We start from the raw sequence: 19,491 nt of genomic DNA, 5'->3' as shown, positions 1-19,491 counted from the left end.
TTGGGGGTGCACACAGCAGAGAGTGAAGAGGGTGCAGATAGAGAGGATGAGGAGGGTGCAGAAGAGGAAGAATGAGTGAGCCACTCAACCAAGTCTGGTGCGTCCTTTGACGTAATCGAACACACCTTCTGCAACTTCTTCTTTGGCTCCAGCCTGGTGCTCCTGCCCTACCCCTACCACCCCTGCGGAAGGGCCTGCCTCTTCCTCTGCCTGTCATTTTTTAAATGACCCTGTGACAAAAGTCTCTAGAGAAGCGCAGTATATGTGGAAGAAGGTATATAACACCCCGCTTCAACCGTTTTGGGGGGCCACTGGTCTATCACACCAGTTATAAAAAAAAATCCAGTAACTTTTGTCACTGTGTGTAGCAGAGATAATGCAGCAAAAGAGGCAAAATTTCTGCAGTACCCAAATACACTATTATGAAAGTATATTGTTATATAACACCCAGCTTCAATCGGATGTTTTGGGGGGCCACTGGTCTATCACACCAGTTATAAAAAACATTTCCAGTAACTTTTGTCACTGTGTGTAGCAGAGGTAACGCAGCGAAAGAGGCAAAATTTCTGCAGTACCCAAATACACTATTATGAAAGTGTATTGTTATATAACACCCCGCTTCAATCTGTCGTTTTGGGGGGCCACTGGTCTATCACACCAGTTATAAAAAAAATTTCCAGTAACTTTTGTCACTGTGTGTAGCAGAGGTTACGAAGCGAAAGAGGCAACATTTCTGCAGTACCCAAATACACTATTATGAAAGTATATTGTTATATAAGACCCCACTTCAATTGGTCGTTTTTGGGGGCCACTGGTCTATCACACCAGTTATTAAAAAATGTTTCCAGTAACTTTTGTCACTGTGTGTAGCAGAGGTAACGCAGCGAAAGAGGCAAAATTTCTGCAGTACCCAAATACACTATTATAAAAGTATATTGTAATATAACACCCTGCTTCAATCTGTCGTTTTGGGGGGCCACTTGTCTATCACACCAGTTATAAAAAAACATTTCCAGTAACTTTTGTCACTGTGTGTAGCAGAGGTAAGGCAGCGAAAGAGGCAACATTTCTGCAGTACCCAAATACACTATTAAGAAAGTATATTGTTATATAACACTCCACTTTAATCTGTTGTTTTGGGGGGCCACTGGTATATCACACCAGATATAATACTCATAAGTATATATATATATACATATATATATATATATATATATATATATATATATATAGTGTATATAAACACACATATATATATATATATATAATAAAGTACTTTTTTCTAATTGAATTTTTTTTGTATTAGTAAGTATATTATAAGTGTATTACACCCCTATATACTGCACACCAAACAATAGTACACCTATACCAGTCCTTAAAAGGACTTTTGTGGACCTATTAGCATTTGTGTCACTAACAGTCTGCCCCTGCTCCACACAGCAACCTCTCCCTACACTGACAAAAGACAGAATGTAAAATGGCAGCCAGATCAGGTCTATTTATAAGGTAGGGGGTATGTCCATGTGCTGAAATTTATCAATTGACTGTCCTGTACCACCTGATGGATGTGATCAAAGTTCTTCACAATGTAAAAGAATATGGCAGTCACGAATATCGCCATATGTTCGCATGTTCGGCAAACAGCGAATGAGCAAAGTTCGCAGTGAACCGACCGCTGGGCGAACCGCAAGGCCATCTCTAATGAGGACCTCCAGCGTCGCCTAAATCCCCATAGGAAAGCATTGAATAATGCTTTCCTGTGGGGAGGTCTAATGCACATGCGCGGCTATTACCGCGCATGCGCATTAGGTCTCCCCCCCCGCCGGTGGCTGACTTTGGTGGGGGAGGAGAGTAGGCAGAGCTTGACCCAGTGCTGAGGTAAGTCACTGAAGGGTTTTAACCCCTTCAGCAACTTGTGTTGCGGAGTGGGAGGGAGAAGGGCACTACAGGGTCCTGCAGTGCCAGGAAAACTACTATGTTTTCCAGGGGGCTGCAATTTTTATTTTGCCTAGGGAGGCAAACATCCTTGCACCGGCCCTGGTGAGGGTCACATTTAAACTGCAGGATTTGTGAAGATGAATTTTAAAGTTTGATAATTCCCTGTATCATGTGAATTCCTGAAGTAAATTGAGTAGTGTAATCTTTGGGTTTGTGAGGAATAGGATAATATCGACAGCGAAGGACGTGAACTTATATTCCCTATTGTCTATTTTTATGCCAGAGATGTTGGGGTGTTAGCAAATACAATGCAAGAAGGGCTCTAATGTTAAAACAAAAGTAAATGGGGACAACGGGCAGCCCTGTCTAGTTCTGTTTTGAATGGGAAAGGCATCCAACAGGTGACCATTAACCTTGACTTTAGCCTGTGGGATAGAATATAGACTCAAAATGCCCACTTTCATGAAAGAGCCCAGGCAAATTGAGGACAAAACCGCAGTCATGTAGTCCCAAGCCACCCTGTTGAATGGCCTTTCAGCATCCGTTGACAGAAAGGAACCCTCCGTAGTTGAACTAGTGAACCAGTGGTGAATACTGAGTACTTTAATGGTGTTGTCATGGGCTTCTCTGCCCGAGACATACCCAGCCTGATCCTGTAATACAAGATTGAGAAGGAGGGGCAGTAATCTGTTGGCTAGATGTTTTGCATACAGCTTCACATCAACATTTACAGTATCTCTGAGATGAACAGATAAAATCCCTTTGCCTACATTATGCCTGCAAAGGGGAATAACAGACAATTCAATACATAAACAGAGCCTCGTCATGGTGTGGAACTAGGTAGTTATCAGCAGAGGCTCCCCGCTACCATTTTTGATTTATAACATCCGTGAGATGCCCAGATAAACGGAACAACTAAACATTTTGGTGCTCCACGGCTTCCTCAGGTATCATTCTTAGCAAATTAGCATAACAAATTCTCCCACTATAAGGAGATAGGTGATCTCCAACTAGAGCCAGGGTTTTTTCCCGACCAGCCTCCACTGGTAAGTAAGAAAAGAGAATAATTAGAGCCCAAACAGTCATAAACAAATAAAATAAGCAATACAGCAAAATCTTTTATGAAAGTACCTAAGGTGTACAAATAGTTTTCAAGTTCTGAAAAACGCCAGAAAAAACAGACAGCGACACGGGGCATGCCACCCAATGCAGGCTTAGTGTGGTGCAAACGATCTCAGCATTGTTACCATATACAGGCTCCAATATATAGTTCCATAATCCCAAAAGACATGGGATGTGTAGTCCAACGAGGTATGGGTTAGGTTAAAGCAGACACACATACCCATGGCACCAGAGAGATATAGAACCTGTGAGGATAGACCGCAGTATGACAATATACTCCAGATAACCTAGGTTCTTGTTGGGTTGAGTGCAGGGGTTTAAGAGAGCAGAGTAGTAGACAAAAGTAGGCCTGTTCCATAAGTTCAGTGTAACTCAAAACACCATATACTGTATCTCACAAAAGTGAAATAATAAAAAGTGAATGGAAGGTGCACTGCTATGGATAATGTGTAATGACTAAAAAACTAAGTGAGTTGCAGCTCCCACCATATACAAGTTTTTATTAAACTTGCTAAACGAAAACTGAAAAGAAAAGTGCTGCGATACTCATAATGTGAACACATCATAATGATCACAAATTGGTAAAAACATCAATTGAAATGACAAATAGGAAAAAACAAACAAGAATGTGCAAAGAAAATAAATGTGCATGTACATAATAAAAAATCAATCATGCAGTGAACCTAGTCCGTAAATCTGTAAATAAGTATAAACGCTTCTCAAAAATATCTTCATGCGATGACGGTAACTGAAACCAATTTAGTGCAGTGCTTTTTAATATATGCATAAACAGTTTATTGTGCTGAATTCCTTTTACCAAAAAACTAATAACACCTTTGTGTGGAATGGCCGCTCACCTGCAGCACAAAGGGAATGTGCAGTATGTAATCAATGGAATGATCCACCTAGAGCTCCTTTAACTTCCTCTATTCCCTTTGCAATAACACAGTTGGTGCAGCTCCATGATCATAGATATGAAAAAAAGTGCCTCATAGTGTAGTACCATTAAAATGTATTAAACATTAAAACCAATTAAAAAAAAAAACACTCAAATGGAGTACAGAGTGCTCGAGCAGTATGACTCCTGTCAGATAATTTGTATCGCTCAATGTGGACCGGCTCCCCGGCTTCTAGGCTTCCTAGTACTCGATCATACTCGATCAGCTGAGTGTGACATCACTGGCTCCTCCCTCCTATCTCACAAAAGTGAGTACAACCCTCACATTTTTATAAAAATTGTATTATATCTTTTCATGTGTCAACACTGAAGAAATGACACTTTGCTACAATGTAAAGTAGTGAGTGTACAGACAAGTACAGTCTAATTTTGCTGTCCCTTCAACAACTCAACACACAGCAATTAATGTCTAAACTGCTGGCAACAAAAGTGAATACACCCCTAAGTGTAAATGTAAAAATTGGGCCCAATTAACCATTTTCCCTCCCCGGTGTTATGTGACTCGTTAGTGTTACAAAGTCTCAGGTGTGGATGGGGAACAGGTGTGTTAAATTTGGTGTTATCGCTCTCTCTCATACTGGTTACTGGAAGTTCAACATGGCACCTCATGGCAAAGAACTGTCTGAGGATCTGAAAAAATGAATTGTTGCTCTACATAAAGATGGCCTAGACTATAAGAAGATTGCCAAGACCCTGAAACTGAGCTGCAGCACGGTGTTCAAGACTATACAGCAGTTTACAAGGACAGATTCCACTCAGAACTGGCCTCGCCATGGTCGACCAAAGAAGTTGAGTGCATGTGTTCAGTGTCATATGCAGAGATTGTCTTTGGGAAATATATGTATGAGTGCTGCCATCATTGCTGCAGAGGTTGAAGGGGTGGGGGGTCAGCCTGTTAGTGCTCAGACCATACACAGCACACTGCATCAAATTGGTCTGCATGGCTGTCATCCCACAAGGAAGCCTCTTCTACAGATGATGCACAAGAAAGCCTGTAAACAGTTTGCTGAAGACAATGGCCTGTGGTCTGATGAGACCAAGATAAACATATTTGATTCAGGTGGTGTCAAGCGTGTGTGGCGGAAACCAGGTAAGGAGTACACAGACAAGTGTGTCTTGCCTACAGTCAAGCATGGTGGTGGTAGTGTCATGGTCTGGGGCTGTATGAGTGCTGCCAGCACTGGGGAGCTACAGTTCATTGAAGGAACCATAAATGCCAACATATACTGTGACATACTGAAGCAGAGCATGATCCCCTCCCTTCGGAGACTGGGTGGCAGGGAAGTATTCCAACATGAGAATGACCCCAAACGCACCTCCAAGACGACCACTGTCTTGCTAAAGAAGCTGGAGGCAAAGGTGATGGACTGGCCAAGCATGTCTCCAGACCTAAACCCTATTGAGCATCTGTGGGGCATCCACAAACGGAAGGTGGAGGAGAGCAAGGTCTCTAACATCCACCAGCTCCATGATGTTGTCATGAAGGAGTGGAAAAGGACTCCAGTGGCAACCTGTGAAGCTCAGGTTAACTCCATGCCCAAGAGGGTTAAGGCAGTGCTGGAAAATAATGGTGGCCACACAAAATATTGACACTTTGAGCCCAATTTGGACATGTTAGGGGTGTACTCATTTTTGTTGCCAGTGGTTTAACCTCCCTGGGGGTATGATTCTTTTGGATTTTAGGTGCTGAAAGCGGTACCATTATTTTGCATGTAATTCTTGTGAATGAGCAGCCCAAACCAACTGTATACATTTATTATATATATATATATATATATATATATATATATATATAATATATACAGTTGGTTTGGGCTGCTCATTCACAAGAATTACGTATATATATATATATGTATATATATATACATATATATATATATATATATATACATATACATATACATATATACATATACATATATATATATATATATATATATATATATATATATATATATATATATATATATATTTACATAAAAAGTACAGTAAAACTGCAGGAAAGGGCACTGGGGGGAAATGTAATGTGATTTTTTTTTTTATTTTGAACGGTATCAGTGTGTTTGGTGTGTTTTACATTTGAATTTGCCGCCGGTTCCACCCCACTGCGAACGTCACGTCGCCGGAGGAAGTTCCCCCGCCGCATACCGCCCGCATTCTTCGCTGGATCCCGGAGAAAAGGTAAGTAAAACCTCTACCAGGATCCAGCGATCTTCCTAGCGGTACCCTGAGTGTGGCTCGGGGTTACCGCTTTTGGCTCTAAAGTCTAACCCCGAGTCACGCTCGGGAATACCGCTAGGAGGGTTAAACATGAATGGCTGTGTGTTAAGAAATTTTGAGGGGACAGCAAATTTATACTCTTATACCAGCTGTACACTCAATGAAAAGATATAATAAAATATTTACAAAAATGTAAGGGGTGTACTCACTTTTGTGAGATACTGTAGATCTATTAAAAATTCTACATTCTGAATAAGTCTAGTTTGAAAAACAATGTCACAAATAAAATAGCAGTTGTAATAATTACCATGGCTAAATATAGTCTCAGCATCATTACTTAGGCCATGCAGTAGACACCCAGATACAGCAAATTCCGCACACAGGCAAGTCTAGTTTAAAAAAATGACAGAAATAAAATAGCAGATGTAATAATTACCATGTCTAAATATAGTCTTAACATCATTACTTAGGTCACACAGTAAACACCCAGATACAGTGAATTCCATACATCCGCAACTTAGAATGGTGGTCGAAGCTAGTAGGTACCTACCCAAAGATGGTAAGCTTCGATTGAGATGTGGGTTAATACAGACCTAGTTGAAAAAGTCAAATGAAAATAGAAATTCAAATCCGTCACAATCAGGCAACAGGGGAATTAAGAAAAGACCATTAAGTCATTAAGAAGGGTAGAAAATATTGTCATCAGAAACAAAGCTTACCCTCTCTGTGCTTAACCACTTGCTGCCCGCCCACTGTCAAATGATGGCGGAGCAGTGCGGCCATTGTTTTGTCATATGACGTCGGCCCATTCGGGCAGGGCAGGCGCCACCCTGCACTGTCGGTGGTGGCCTATTCCCGAGACACAGCGCGTCACCGACAGGGGGGAAACAGCCAATGAGCATTGCTGTTTCCCACGTGATCGGCTGTGATCTAATTACAGCTGACCACAATAGTTCTGCCCACAATAGTAGACTGTGGATGCGCGATTGGGAGCGCACTGCGCAGTCATGTCGGTGGCGCTGTGTTTCTAGGGAACACAGCTAGTCACCGACAGTGGTAAACAGCCAATGACAATGGCTGTTTACCACGTGATCGGCTGTGAATCCATTCACAGCCGTTCACAAATGTAAACACAGAGCAGTAACTTACTGTTACTAGCTCTTCTCCCCTCACACACTGTTTCCAGTGTGAGGAGAGAAGAGCCAGGAACAGTGAGTTACTGTGATATCTGTGTCTTGTCCGTGTAAAAGCACAAAAACCTGTCCCTATACACTCCTCAGCCCCCCCCCCCAATTGCACCTGTCACCCAACAGTCACCTCATCAGTGCCCATAAATTGCCACCCATAAAGTGCACCTGTCACCACTAGAGACTGCCATCAGTACCGTCAGCAGTGCACATGTCACCCAACGGTGACCATCGTCCGTCGCCTGTTACACATCAGGGACCGTCACCTGTCACCCCATCAGTGATTGTCACCTGTCACCCCCATCAGTCATCGGTCATCGTCACCTGTCACCCCATCAGTCATTGTCACCTGTCATCCCATCAGTCATCGTCACCTGTCACTCCATCAGTGACCGTCATCTGCCACCTATCAGTCACCTGCCACCCATCAGTGATCATCAGCAGTCAACTATCACCCGTCGCACAGCCCATCACAGCCACCATGTCAAACAGAATGTACAGCAGCGAGGAGGCGCTATAGATCCTCTCCATGACTGATGAGAGCACCGGGGAGTTCTCATCAGATTCCGAATACAATTCCCGAATCCGATTCGGAATTTGAAATCGCTATTAGTAGCAGATCAGAGATGGACTCGGAGGAAGAATGTATCCCTCCTAAAAGGGCACGGCACTCTTCAAACCAGGCAGCCACAAGGGATACACCCCAGGATCAAATGCCCAGGCCCGTATGAGCACTGCCACCAGTAATACACCGCAGGATCCTATGCCCAGGCCCAGTACCAGCACTGCCACCAACAATACACCCCAGGAGCGAATGCCCAGGCCCAGCACCAGTGCTGCGGTATCACTACCAATACCAGCGCAGAAATTTTAAATCCCCCAAATACCAGCACTGGAGTGTCACATCCCCCAAGAGCCAGGGCCACTACCCACCTCCCAGATTCTCTTGCCAACCCAAGATGGCTGCCCTCCAACTCGAGATCATTTGCTCCCTTTCATCGCACAGCCAGGTGTGCATCCCAATACCGAGAATTTTGCAGAAATCAATTTTCTCTCTTTATTTTTTCCCAACAATTTTCTGCAATTTATCGTGGACCAAACTAATCTCTATGCCCAGCAGTTTATTGTAAACAACCCCCAATCATCCTATTCCCGTCCGTTTGAGTGGAGAGATTTGACTTTGGAGGAGTTCAATGTTTTTGGGCCTAACGATAAAAATGGGGGTTACAAAAAAAAAAAATGAAGGACATGCCTATTGGTCCACCAACCCTATCCACCACATGCCCATTTATTCTGCCGTAATGTCCAGTTTCCGATATGAAATGATTATCCGTTTCCTTCATTTCAGTGACAACAGCCAGTGCCCCCCCCCCCCAAATCATCCAAATGATGACAAGTTATATAAAATTCGCTCCCTCATAAATTTTTTTCCCAAAGTTTTGCAGAACTTTACATACCTGACCAAACATATGTGTGGATGAGTCCCTGCTACACTTTACAGGTCAGTTAGGAATAAAACAATATACTGTCTTCCTAGCAAAAGGTCCAAATATGGGGTCAAATTATATAAACTGTGTGAAAGAGCCACTGGATACGTTTCGCATATATGACAGAAGAGATTCCCAGCTTGATCCCCGTGACTGCCCGGCCTACATGGGCACAAACGACAAAGTTGTAAAAGTTGGCACAAACGACCACTGCTGAGGAAAGATTACCACATATACCTGGATAACTATTATACCAGCGTGCCCCTTTTCAAACATCTCTAGCTTGAAAAAACCCTGGCCTGCTGAACCACCAGAAAGAACAGGAAGGGCTTCCCACAATCCTTGGTAATTAAAAAAATGAGAAAGGGGGAAATAGCAGCTTTGAGAAGCAACGAAGTGCTGGCCTTGAGATGGAAGGATAGTAAAAATGTTTATATGATGTCCACCCTCCATAATGACACCACAGTTGAGGTTCAAAGAAGAAGAAGTCCCATTCAAAAGCCAACGTGCGTCCAGGATTACAATCTTTACATGGGGCTGGGGGTTTTTAGAGACCCCATGCTTAAGCCCTACTTGGCAACAAGAAAGTCTAGTTTCTTTATTTCAATTGGCCTTTTATAATGCATATGTTATCTACATCAAATCCACTGAAAGCCCCATCTTATTCCTAAAATTCATCGAACAAACTGTCATGTCCCTCATCTATCAACAAGGACCCCCCCCCCTCAAGAAAACCTTCGCTCAGAGGCTGTTAGCCGACTTCAGGGGAACCACTTCCCAGACAGCATTCCACCATCTGAAGCAGGCTGAAGACGCCAAAAAAGATGCAGTGTATGCAGCAAAAGAGGATTTCATAAAGATACCAGCTACCATTCTCCGGACTGTCCCTCCCAACCTGGCCTGTGCATTGGAGAATGCTTCAGACGTTATCATTCATTCATACAATACTAGCCCATATTTTAATAATTTCCCCGTTTTCATCTGTACTGACCATTTTCCATGTTTCCTTATATAACCATGCCATTGCCTTCCACATAAATTGACCCTGGCCTGTTTTTCCACTATGCCTCTGCATACTGATTGGAATGCTTTCATGTGAACTGACCCTGGCCTGTTTTACCGATTATACTTCTGCCTACCATTTGGACTGCTTCCCAATGAACTAACCCTGGCCTGTTTGATCAACTATGCTTCTTCCTACTGTTTGGATTGCTTCCCTGTGAACTGACTCTGGCTTGTTTTATTGACTATGTTTCTGCCTACCGCTTGAACTGATCTGTTGCCCTGCTACTGTAGTACACAGGCGTCTCACATATGTGAGGGGCTCCAGAATTGTTTTTCCGGATGGAGAAAAACAATTTTTTGGTTCTCTCCAGGTTTCGTAAATTCTGGATTGGGGTCTGGAGTCCGTAGGCTTCAAAAAAATTTGGGTGGGAGAAGCCTCTACCCCTGTCCCCAGGTCTGCTGACTTACTACCATCCTGCCTCGGCCTGCAACATGAAATTAGCTGTAGCAAGAGGCAGTATGTTAATGAAGGGCTGGAGAGCAGCACAATGAGTGTCTACAGGTAACAGTGTATCAGGACCAATATTATGGCTGTGCTGACCATGTCTCTGCCTGGACAATTCCTTTGGACAAATGCTGTGGCTGTGCTGACAATAACCCAGTATTGACTATAGACGATATTCCTGCCTACTGCCTGGAAAATTACTATTGTAGTCGTTAAGCATGTCCCTGCCTGCTGCCTGGAAAAATGCTCTCCTCTGTGGACAACATGCTATGTGTTAGAAATATGTGGGGCCTTCAAAAATGATAGGTTGTCAGGAAATTAGATGTGTATTTTATGTTCTCAGAATGCCTGACAGTGCTACTTGAATGATGGGCCTCTGTATGTGGCCAGGCTGTGAAAAAGTCTCACACATGTAGTATCAACATACTCAGGAGGAGTAGTAGAATGTTTTTTGGGGTGTAGTTGCAAGTATACATATGCTGTGTGAGAGAAATAACCTGTTAATACGACAATTTGTAAAAAAAAATTGTGGGAAAAAATTACAACTTCAAAAAACGCACCATGCCTCTTATTAAATACCATGGAATGTCTACTTTCCACAAAAGGGTCATTTGGGGGGTATTTGTACTTTCCTGGCTTGTTAGTGTCTCAAGAAATGAGATAGGCCTTCAGTACATCAGGTGTGATCAATTTTCAATGATTAGCGCCATAGCTTGTGGACTCTATAACTTTCACAAAGACCAAATAATATACACTTATTTGGGTTAATTTTTACCAAAGATAAGTAGCAGTATAAATGTTGGCCAAAATTTGTGTAGAAAAATTACTAATTTGCAAAATTTTATGACAGAAACAAAGAAAATGCGTATTTTCACAATATTTTCAGTCTTTTTTTTATTTACTGTATAGCACAAAAAAATTAAAAACCCAGTAGTGATTAAATACCACGAAAAGAAAGCTCTGTGTGAAAAAAAGGCACACATTTTTTATGGGTACATGATTGAGTAATTGTCATTCAAAGTGTGAGAGCGCTGAAAGCTGAAAATCGGTCTGGGCAGGAAGGGGGTGAAAGTGCACTGTATTGAAGTGGTTAAGTAGAGGAACCATCTTTAACATTGCGGCTCAGTATAGGGGCAAAATGTTAAACCTCCAGACAAAGAGGGGAGAAGGCGTAGATGTCACGCAAACTGTAGTGAGGTAATACATTTCTTTATCTTCCGGCGGGCCAGGGTGGACCGCTATAGCAACTTCTGGTTGTCTGCGGTGGTAAGGGGTGGTGTTTAAGCTGTGGCGTGGTATCCGCTGCTCGGGGTTTGGTAGGGAGCATCTCTCCCCAGAGATCAGGGATGCTAAACTCTTGATACCATTCAGGAACCGGCATCAGGCTTTCCTATGGTTTAAGATGATTTGAGAGAGATCTTGAAAGACTTTCACCTCTGCACTGTTGAATAAGATTTCTTTTTGATCTCAAGCACGTATAGAGACTTCCTCCTTAAGCCTATAGTTTATAAAGCAACATATGGGGGGTTGCAAGAGAGGGCGAAATTAGTCACAATTCTGAAGAGAAACCAATCAGCTTCCAGATTTTATTTCTAAAGCTTAATTAAACAAGTTGAGGTTAGAAGCTGATTAGTTTCTATGCAGAATTGTGACTAGTTTTGCCCTCTCTAGCTTTAGTAAATAAACCCCATAATGTCCCTAAATTCACAGGCTCCTTTGATGTCCCCTGTTATCCATGTCTTATACTGTAATTTGCTTTGCATGGCAATAAGGAGGTAGTAATAATGAGCGCTGAGCTGTTGGAGTTCTTATATGTCTGAAGCATGGCATCACGCTGCTCGCTTGACTTCCCCCAGATGGTCTGATACACCCCGCAGCTCTTCCTTCATCTTAGAAACCGCATCTGTCAGAGCACTTTTTATATCTGAGGCAATAAGTTGCAGGTCAGCCATCTTTGAGACTTGTTGAATGAGAGACAAGACTGCCTGCGTGACATGACGGACAGAGAGGCACAGGAGGTGGAGGCCTCAGAGGTTGCGCTTGGCTGTGTTGCGGAAGATCTCTGTCAGATTTTGCCACAGTTGTGAATGAGGGGTCTTTGTGAAGGGCAGAGATCATCCAATTTTGCTCATTTCCACGCTCAGAGAATGCTTTAGGGTAGAAAATCCTCCCGCTGTGTTGGAGCTCCCTGCTGAAGTGGCCATCTTTGCTGAGAGCCGAGCCACGCCCCTGAAGTACTTATTTACTGCACAATTCTTAGTGAATTAAACATTTGCACAATTGTTATTATTTTACCATATTTTTTGCAGCATTTTTTAATTCTTGAATTGACACCAAAGTGTTCCCAACTGTCTCTCACCATAAACAACATTGCTCACCACAGCAGCTGAATGTAAACTAAGGGGCATGGGGCACCCAGGAGATATTAACTGAAAAATATGGCCATGACTATGACAATATGTAGTCAATCAAGTCACCTGGGAACCCTGCTGTGTTCTTTTCTTCTTCCAGTGTCTCCCTTCCAGTCAGCTCCATCCCCTCTCGTGGCTCATCCCTTACCACATTTTTAATGTTTCTGGATATCTGTATTGAACTGAACAAAGTGATATTTAGTCAAGGAGGTATATATAGTCCCAAACTTTTTATTAATTTTCATGAGCACACTAGATGGGCTGGACTGTTTAGGCCCTCATATATCCTCTTGTTATACCACTTACTGATACGTGTCCTTAGACACTATTTACTAGAGCTTTTCTCTTTTTTCTTTTTCTTTATCCTATTATCGGCACCCGCACTCGTCCCCCCCCCAGAAAGTTTTTGGCTCTTTTGGTGGACCTCATAGGTACCTCACGGTGTTGGGACCTTAGAGTGGTGACCATAGCTGGTGTGGTGGTGCTGGGCCTTCTGGTGAACAACTCGCATGATGATCTCTGTGTCAAAAATATATATGTAACATGTCTTTCTGTTTCAATGTAGTACCTCTATGACCATCTTCGCTGCAGCTACACGCCCCTGAGGAAGCATCGGCGAAACATGTTGGGCGCTATTATGTGGATAGAAACCGGTGGCTTATCCGGTTTAGTCATTTAGAGCTACCTATGACATACAATATATCACCGGTTTTTTGAATATTGTTATTCAGTAATCTTGTATCTCTTGTCTTTTTTCTTTAATAATCCTTTGCTGATTTTATTCTTAATAAAATTTGAATATTTTTATAGTTGATTAAACATTATTGACAACAATTGGTACCCTTAAAGTCCCCCCTCCCCCTTTCTTTCTAGCCCTCTTTTGTCTGGCCACTACGGTGGCTGCTCGGGATAGCCTGAGTAATACTCCGATGAGTTTGGGATGTTGGTACTAGTCAATATCCTTTGGATAATGTCTTATATTACTTCAGACACACCTTAAATTTTATAGGTTTAGTAAATAGATAGAAAAGTGTATTATGTTTACTTCGGGAAAGGAGGGGGAGTAGGTTCGCGATTGGCTAATATATGTGGACTGTTTCACCTGGAGTAGTGAATACGCTACTATAGCAATACTAAAGAAATCGGAGAGTGTGTCACATGTTGATTTTGCACATGGCACTTTATATTATTGCTTTGTAAGATGTAGTATATGGCACTTTGCACTGTATTCATGTTTTATTCATTTATTCAATATCACAGATTTTTGTTATTGTTTGATACTGTAGTAGATCAACGAGTATTGTTTCAAATATTTTGCACATATTCCATACATGATTTTTATGTCATAAGGTGAATTGTTTAGGGTTTCCTCTGATTGCCTGCAGACAATCACTTAGGGTACAGTTCACAAATTCATCCTAACTCCCAAAGGCTCGTTGCTCAATAAACAGTCCAGGGGTTTTGGTTTCTGTATTTATTGTGGAACTGGGATGGGAGAAGGGAATAGTGGGATACTCCAACTGGAACTATTTACAGTTGATAAGGGCAACTCTCACTTGGCCTCACCTGGTTACTTATGGAAGCAGTCACACTGATTTAACCATATTGCCACATGTATGGAAAGGGGGAAAGGGTTAAGTTTCCTTGCTCTCTCTCTCCAGCAAGAGACTTAGTGAACTACATTATCTTCATGACACTCTCTAGCACCCCCTTTACTGATACGTGTCCATTGACTCTTCTAGGTGCAGGGATGGCCCCCTCAGGTCAGGCCCCTTGACACAGATCTGTACTCACTGTATGCAGAATCAGATCCTTCCAGTGTCTCCCTTCCAGTCAGCTCTACAGGACCTTAGGGTTAATTTCCTCTCTAGCTCTTTTGGCCCTCAGGTTGACTACCTGAGGCTGCATGGCAACTTCTACAGAGGAGGCAGCCGCCCCCTCCCTCTGGGACTCCACTCTCTAGCTGAAAGACCATGAGCACATGTGCTCTTGGCATTTTTACAGTATCCTAGCATGCACCGAGGCACTTTCCCCTGCCAAATCTCCAGGGCTGTACTAAATGCCTGTGCACTCATTTTTCAGGTTTCCTCTCATTGTCCAATATGCCTCCCTATTGAACCAGTGTGAAACACTCTGTAGAGAGACTGAGTTGTACCTCAGCACATTGAGCAGACCTCACTAGCAGGCCCTGCTCTCTGGAAGGCAGAGAACAATATAGATTTACCTGGCAATCCTTCTGGTAAGCAGAAAGGATCCAGAACTATACTTTCTCTCTTTCTCTCTCTAGCACCTACCTAGGAGGGTGCTATATCTAGTATTATGTTTACCTGTTTTAAACTTTTTTTTTTACATAACTTCATTTGCTTCCTGGTTTCTGGCCTAGGCCAAAATGATGTCACACATCCCAGGAGTCTTCATGGGCATATTTTTTTCTTTCGTCTGGAGGAGGGGAAGAGGGGCTTTCTCAGCTAAGCACACTCTCCTGCCTGATGCCTGACCTACAAACAAATAGAGTCCAGGAGGTAAATGCTACATGAATCATCTACCCTTACTCAAGGTGGCCATAGCTAGAAATGCTGGAGGTGTTTTTTTAAAGTGATTTTTCAACAAAATAAAGCATGGAGACATTGATGGATGGGCCAGTTTGCTTTGAATATTAAAAATAAATGAAATAGCATTTTTGGTTTGGGCTGCTCGGATACAGTTAAGTTCCACTTGACCACTTAAGCTCCTGAAAAATTTACCTCCTTTTCACACAAATAGAGCTTACGTTTAGTGGTATTTAATCACCGCTGTGTTTTTTATTTTTTATTATATAAACAAAAAAAAAACAATATTTTCTACTTTCTGCTATAAAACAAATGTAATAAATTATTTAAAAAATCAAATGTAGTCATACATTTAGGGCAAAATGTATTGTGCTACATGTCTTTAGCAAAAACAAAATACCAATATGCATATATTAATTGGTTTGCATGAAATTATATCGTCTACAAACTATGGTATTAATACTGGATTTTTTTTATACTAGTAATTGGCTGTGATCAATGACTAATAGAGGGACTGTGATAGTGTTGCGGGAAATCTGGCACTAACTGACACTTTGTGGGAACTGGCTAACTGACACTAATATCACGAGTGACACTAATACAGTGATCAGTGCAAATATCTAGACATGTGCAAAACAAAAAAAATTGTTTGATTTCATTTAGTTTAGTTTCAATTTGTTTTATTTAACCAATTTTGTTTAGTTAGATTCGTTAAATTTGTTTAAGACTCCGTTCACACTATGTCGGATGCGAATTCGGGGCGACCTGTGAAGTCGCGTGCAGCGCGACTTCAGCGCGACTTGCACGGACTTCATAAAATGAATGTCTATGCAAGTCGGACTTCATAAAATGAATGTCTATGCAAGTCGCTCCAGGTCGCCCTAAAGTAGTACAGGACCCTTTTTCTAAATCGGAGCGACTTGTGTCTATTCTATTTTATTCTGGTCTTTTATTTTCTATTCCTTGTTGTTTTACTCTATTCTTTTCTATTCCTTTATCTATTCCATTCCTATTCTGTCTATTCTATTCCTTTATTTTCTTTTATATTCCTTTATTTTCTATTCTATTCTTTGCTTTTCTGTTATAATCTTTTGTATTCTATTCCTTTTTTTTCTATTCTAGTTTATGATATTCGTAAATTCAAATTTAAATTGAATTAAAAAACAATTCTAATTCGGAAACTATTCAAATCAAATCCAAAAGCGGTTTGAATTTTATTCAAATTTCATCCAAAATTTTGTTTTGTTATTTCAAATTTGTTTAAATTCATTACTATTGAAATTCAGAAATTTGCATACTTCCGAAATTCCAAATAACAAATAATTTTCCTGAATTTTGATTCGGAACTAAACGGACCGCACATATCTACTAATACTATACACTGTTACTGTACTAACAACAGTATCTGGGAAGGGGTTAACATCTCTGGGGATCAAGGGGTTAAATGTGTACCTAATAATGTGTGCTGGTTTTTACCAAAGATCTATTTGTTTCTTATCACTGCTTTGCATGTATAAAAAACAGAGAGATCATTCCCTCTGTACAGAGCTCTGTGTTGACTGCCAACACATTGCTCTGGGCTGTGATTGAAGACAGCCGATCAGCAGGTCTCAGCCATGAATCATTTGCCGGGACCTACTGACTATGTCCTGCTGTGTTTAAATCACAGCAGAGCTAGAGGGCCAGAGCCAAAGGCACATCATCCAGGGTGTTCACTGCACACAGGCCCCGAGGGGGCCCACTTTGATTCACACTGCACACATGGATGATCATACCTAGTTGACAGTCGGGGTGATCAGTGTGGCAAGAGGGAAATTTTCAAGCACCAACCTCCCTGTATGGCTTTTCAGCTGATAGGTGACAGGTGTTTCCCCTCCTCTCCCTCCCGCGGCTGTCAGCTGAAAAGTCATACAGGGAGATTGGTGCTTGCAACTGTCCCTCTTGCCACACTGATGGTCCCTGACTGTCCCCTGTATCCTTCTCCACCTCTGGCCCCCTGTGTGCTTCTCCTCCACCCCCCTCGCCCTCCCTGCAGCCAGCTTTCCTCCTCTCCCACTGGCTGCTGTGGGGGATGTCAGGATGGAGAGCAGAGGAATGGGCCAGTAAATATGTAATTTACTGTACCTGCCCCTTCTTTTTCTAAATTGGACACAGTGAGCATTTGCTACCGATTGCTCCTGTGTCCTTTGATAACTGAGCATAGTAAACTGTGTTTAGTTCAGTTTGAGAATGAACAGGAGCCTCTGTCTCTGGGTTCATTTATTTTCAACGCTGAGGCTGCTGAGAAAAGGACTGAGAAATCTCTGTCCTCAGTCCCTTTCTCTAGATGTCATTGGTCTTTTTAGATCCCTGATATCTCACTAAAACCCACCAATAGGGCTGCAATAAATATAAAAAAAATAAATTATAAAAAAATGATAAAAAATCAAATTGTAAACAAATTATAAACATAAAAAACTTCTACCCCCCCCCCCCCGCCCTACTGACAGGCATGCAGGCTGAAACACTACTGCTACCGTGTTTCCCTGAAAATAAGCCCAGGTCTTATATTATTTTAGGTACAAAAAATGCATTAGGGCTTATTTTTCAAGGGATGTCATATTTGTCCCCTGTCTTCTCTCCCCCTCTCCCTCCCTGTCAGCAAAAGAGTCAACATCCCTGTAATCTCCAAAATAAACTCTAGGTAAAGTCCTTGTAAAATCCTTTAATCTAATCTGTAAATGGATTATACTGTATAATGTCCAGTGTGTGTCTTTATGTAATGTTATAGAAAATACCTTATTTACAGAGTTGCTTGGCGCTCGCATGACCCGCCGGAGCTCTTCTTTCCTTCTCCGAGCACTGCCGTGGAAGATGGAGGGATCCCTGCTGACATCAGCCCTGCCCTGAGCACTGCAGGGTGGGGGCCATTGATGTCAGTCGGGAGGAGGAGGAGAGTTTCAGCGAGTCACACTAGCGCCCAGCGGTGCTGTAAATTAGGTATTATCATGTTACATACAGCCGGGAGGAGGAGGACTGAACACTATATAATAATTTTACAGCACAGAAACCACACCCAGTTTTCCGCTGCAGACAACTGCACTTCTAGAACTACAGGAGCTATTCTTTCTTGCTTTCTTTCTTTCTTTCCTCTGGTTGATTTTTTTTTTTTTTAAGTTTAACTTATTTGAAAGAAGGCAGTCATTTTTAGCTGCATATTAAAGATATCAATAACACAAGATTACATCGACTCAGTAATACATATATGAGTTTTAAAATGAATTGTTGGTGGTATGTTCAGGTAATACACTGGAAAATAGTAATATAGGATGCTTACTTAACCACTTAAGCCCCGGAGGATTTTCCTGCTAAAAGACCAGGGGGTATTTTGCGATTCGGCACTGCGTGACTTTAACGAACAATTGCGCGGTCGTGCGATGCTGTACCTAAACTAATTTGACGTCCTTTTTTTCCCACAAACAGAGCTTTCTTTTGGTGGTATTTGATCACCTGTGCGATTTTTTGATCACGCGCTATAAACAAAAAAAGAGCGACAATTTTGCAAAAATAGCAATATTTTTCACATTTTTTTATATGAAATTCCCCAAAAAAAAAATGTAAAAATCAAAATTTTTTAACATTTTTGGCCAATTTGTTTTATCCTACCTATGTTTGGTAAAAAAAATCACAAAAGCGTATTTTGATTGGTTTGCGCAAAAGTTATCGCGTTTACTAACAAAGGGAAAGATTTTTGTCATTTTTGTTGTTTTTTTTTTAACGCGTAATGGCAGCGATCTGCGATTTTTTTTGCGGTACTGCGACATTGCGGCGGACAGATCGGACCCTTGACTGACATTTTTGACACTTTTGGGGTTACCAGTGACATTTCTACAGTAATCAGTGCTATACATATGCACTGTTACTGTAAAAATACACTGGCAGTGAAGGGGTTAACTTTATTTGGGAGGGAGGGGCTGTGTGTGTCCCTAGGGGCGTGATTCTTACTGTGATTGGCTGTGGCTCTAGCTGTAAGGACACCGATCAATGGATCTACATACTAGATCCGTGTAATCAGTGTCTTTACAGCGAGGAGAATGACAGGCAGCTTGTTTACACAAGCTGCCTGACAT

The sequence above is a fragment of the Pelophylax lessonae genome, assembly GCF_965119305.1.
Source record: "Pelophylax lessonae genome assembly, chromosome: 2".
NCBI classification, from domain to species: domain Eukaryota; kingdom Metazoa; phylum Chordata; class Amphibia; order Anura; family Ranidae; genus Pelophylax; species Pelophylax lessonae.
Note: the sequence above shows the minus strand (reverse complement) of the source record.